We start from the raw sequence: 4,352 nt of genomic DNA, 5'->3' as shown, positions 1-4,352 counted from the left end.
TATTTTTCAGAAACTCTCTTTCTGAATAGCTCATCTGTTTTCTGCACTTACATTGCTTCTGCGTGTTTTCCTCTAACAGTAACCCATACTTTCTGGAGTAGGGCCATGTGTACAGTAACTTGGGTTTTTCTGCTTGAAATGCAATGAGATGCAGCTCAGATTCAGTTAAGAAAGTTGCAGCGGAGGTTTTTGGATACATGAAGACAGGAGCAAAATGCATATAAGCCTGAGGAGAAGAAACTCTCAAATTAATAAATACACAAAGAAAAAATAGTGGAAACAAGATGAGAATAAAAGTTTGGAGAAAACACAATTAAGTACTGAAAAATGTTATATTTAGTTCTTTCCAAGTGTGTCCATAGATATAGACAAGATCTTTGTAAACATGACAGTCTGGCTCCTGTCACCGGTTGTTGGAAGAGCACAGGGATGATGTATTTCCCTTTTTTTTTTTTTTTTTTTTTTTTTTTTTTACCCACACATAAGCAGAGCTTGATCTGTTATCTGCCCAAGGTGACACACTACCAGCTTTCTAGGTTGCCTTATGCTGTCAGTGCTTGAGTAAACTGGTATTTTGGGTGGATAAGTGCTACAAATATTTGATACTGGACAATAAAGGAGGTTTTGCTTGCATGTTTGCAGTAATGCAGTGTTGACATATGGTGGTGAGGGGTGGTACTCTGGGGGTGTTGCTGTCTCAGGGAACAGGACACCGGCACTTGGAGGTGGCAGTGAAGTAGCAGAGAACTGCTGTGTAGGTGAAGGCCTGTGAATCGAAGAAATGGTGAACCCTGAGACTGGCTGGAGGTGGGGAAGGGGAGCCCTGTGCCAACATTTTCCATGGTGACCACCACAGCCTGAGGTCCTGGCCCAGCAGCTCCACATCAGTTAGCAGTTAGGGGAAGGAGAGCGCAGGACTCTTGGTCGCAGCCCTGCTGGCTCCCTCGTTCTCTGTGCAAGCAGCCCACCAAAGATTCAAACAGCAATATTCCTCACCGCGTTGTGAAGGGTTAATAAACACATCCCATGTATCGCTGTGGTGGCCCTTAGTGTGCAAGAGTTGAGCAGCACATCAAGCTACTCTGCATGCGCATGAGTGGGCAAATGGGCAGAGGTTTTTCTCTGTGCCCTAGCCAGGAAAACAGAAGAGGAGGGCTAAATCCAATGTTCTGGGTGGGGAAAAAAAACCACATTCACAACAAGATGAAAACTGTGCAATCACAGTTCAGAATTTTATACTACCCTAACTATATTGCATGTAGTTGCCACCCTTTGTTTTGTTAAATGGGCAGCTTAAGGCCTGTTTTATAAGTTAGTCTTTATGCTGTAAAAGTTGTAACCAAAATGTAATGACTGTAGATGACAGGCTGGCATGTTCCATAGCTGTTCCCTGTCCTGGCTGCTTGAGATTTTACTTGTACAATTAAAGCAGGGCAGTCTATGTAATGTGCATTTGGCTGCTAATTGAATAAAGGATTCTGGGGCTGCAAGTGGAGCTTTTCTCACTCGAGTCTTACAACTGGAAGACAAAAAAAAATAAAAAAGCAAAGCTTCGCTAAAATCCTGCAAATGTAATAGCTGAATTTGAAACAAACACCACAGGCTGAATTTTGGAATCTTCCTAAAATAAGAAAAAGAATGCTGAAGTCTCAAGGAAAGAGAGCGCACTTGGGTACTTCAGTCCTTCAGACGTGTTTACGTTCATAAAAAACGGCAGTTAATTCAGCAAAACTAGTGACTGGGTTAGAGACAGGTACGTGGATCTGAGAAATGGAGCCTGTGATCCCCAGAATTAGCTTTTAATTTTCTGCTATGGACACACACTATCGATGGTGTGTTGTTCTCTATTAAGAGAGCGTTTTCTAAATTTGCCAAAATGCCCTTAAATAGGCCGGTGAGGTGGTTCTCAGTGTGAACTTTGGAGTAAAACCAGCCCTTGCCACAAGCCTACTCGCAGCGAGTTACTCGTGGAGGTCGAGCGCGGTCCCTTCGCTTTACCCGAGCGTGAGCGCCGGGCCCTGTGTGCGCGTTCTGGCCTTCTCACGTGACACTCGAGGAATGCACTTTCCTCTGATTATTTTTCTTGACCCAGATCTCTTCCAAATATGGTCTCAGCTTAAACAAGTTTGTGTTCTTAGAGCTCGGGCGTTTGCAGAAGAAATTTGGCTTCCAGCTCACTGTGACTGTATGGGGGGAGTGGAGGCGGAGAGGAACCTAAAAATGTAAAGATAAAAGGCACACAGCTGGACTCCAGTTTGTCCCAAAATGTACATTTTGTAAAGTGTTTATACAATGCTAGGCAGGAAGATTTGTTTTCATAATTTTAGCTACAGTGGAAACAATTGTTTTTAAATAAATGACCATTAGTCTGAGTGATTGCCACCCAAACATTGCTTCTCTGAGACTCCTCATCTGAAACAGATTTAAATATTTTCCTTTAGTCAAACCGAGAAATCCAAAGTTGTCAAGCTGACCAGCATAAGTAGAGGTAAATTAATTAGTATCTCAGAAGTAAGGAGTTCTAGTGAGCTAAGAAATTATTAATAACCTACTGTGGAGTATGCATATGATTAAGTTATTTTCTACTTTGGCCATTCTAAGTATGAAGTTTGTCATCACAAACGTGTTTCTTAGAACAATAAATTCCACTGGGCAACTGTTTGGAAACTAACTGCTGAGCAAGGAAAACGTTACACTTAATGAAAATCCTTAATCTTAACTAAATCCTACGTTTCCTCTGCCTGTGCATCTTAGCAAGTAAGTGAATTTGTGGAAATTGTCAGCTCCAGTTATTCATAGTTAAATAGAAGCTATGGTACTGAATTCTCCCAGCTTGCTCAGCATGCTGCGTAGCAAGAAGCTCCTGCTTTGGCAGAAGGAGTAACTTGTGCTTTCAGACCATTCCTCTCCTTGAAAATTTGGATCCACCAGTGAGGTCTCCAGTAAAGGAGGAGGACAATGAGACACTGCGGTCTGGATGTAGGAAGAGGTGGCATTTCATTGCATCTTTTACCTTACAGATAATGCAATCATTCGGTACTGCTAGCAAGAGCAGTCCTTGAGAGAAAGAAAAGGAAGAAGCAGATTCACAACCTGAGTAGCAGCCGTGCTTCAGGCCCTGGGGAGCTTTCAGAAAACAAGACAGTCGCAGATCAATTTATCTTTTTAGTTCCTTTTTATTACCACAGCATGCAGATGAGGAAACCAGACCCTGTTGCTAACAGATTAATATTTGAACACTGTGGGCACCCGAGCCGGCTCATCTGGTGTGGGTTTGCCTGGAGCACGACACAGAGCAGTCACACAGACCCAGCACCCTCACAGAGGCACGTCCAGCTCCAAGGTCAGACATTTAGCTCTTGCTCTCACTCGATGCCAGTCTGCCAGTGGTAGCCACAACAACAGCCCGATTCAGGTTTCACAGCTCCCTGGGATGGAACCCTTCCCTGCTTCACATTACAAGTTCACTCCTCTCTACTATCTGATTGCTTCTGCATTCTGTTGAGATCATGATTTCTTCCAGATAAATCAGGAGCCTGAGCCTGTCCTGACTGCCATCACCTTCCAGACTAGGATATTAAAAGGAAAATAACAGGATTTCAAAGTGGTATCGAACTCTACTGCCTCTGATTGGTGGCAGCATTTCCAACAGGAGTTAAAAGCAGCAGAAAGATGAGGTTTGTAAATAAACTGAATCATTTGCTAAATTAAGCAAAATAAATGCTGCTTTCCCCTGCTGCTTTCTTACACTGCAAGTGAGGATTCCTGCATGCATTAGGAAGCACTGGCAAAAAACTGAACCATCGTCTTGGCAGGATGTTTCACAGCAATTTTCGGCCTGAAGAGCTCCAAGTATTGTAGAAATGGAATATCACAAGGTTGGAGTACAGCAGTCAGCTCCCAAAACAACAGCAGGAGAGGAAAATATTTAGAAAAACAAAATTAGTCATTTGTAAAAGCTGCAGGTTCTTTTTCGCCTTGTGTTTCTTGCTTTCACTTTCTAAGACCTCATCTAAATAATGCAGGACACCTTTCAGATGTCATTTAAGGACTTCCATGCTCATTTAGACGCTGTGATTTGGAGGTGTATATGCTACTAGCAGTGGCCCAAGGGTGCTAACAAGAGGGCAGGAAGGTTTGGATGAATATACAGTGGCACTGATGCTGGTATGGTCATTAACAAATACGGATTAAAAAAAATCTGTTGGTCATAGCCCTTCACAAAGTGGCCTGTCACGTTGCTTCACTAGAAGTGAGGTTGACAACAAAAGGATAGTGGTGGGCACTTAAAATTCCTGTTTCAATGGGAATAGTGGAAGGAACAGGGAAAATTCCTGTTTTACTTTGGAAGT

Source organism: Athene noctua, chromosome 12, assembly GCF_965140245.1.
Source record: "Athene noctua chromosome 12, bAthNoc1.hap1.1, whole genome shotgun sequence".
NCBI lineage: Eukaryota > Metazoa > Chordata > Aves > Strigiformes > Strigidae > Athene > Athene noctua.
This window is presented reverse-complemented; position numbering follows the sequence as displayed.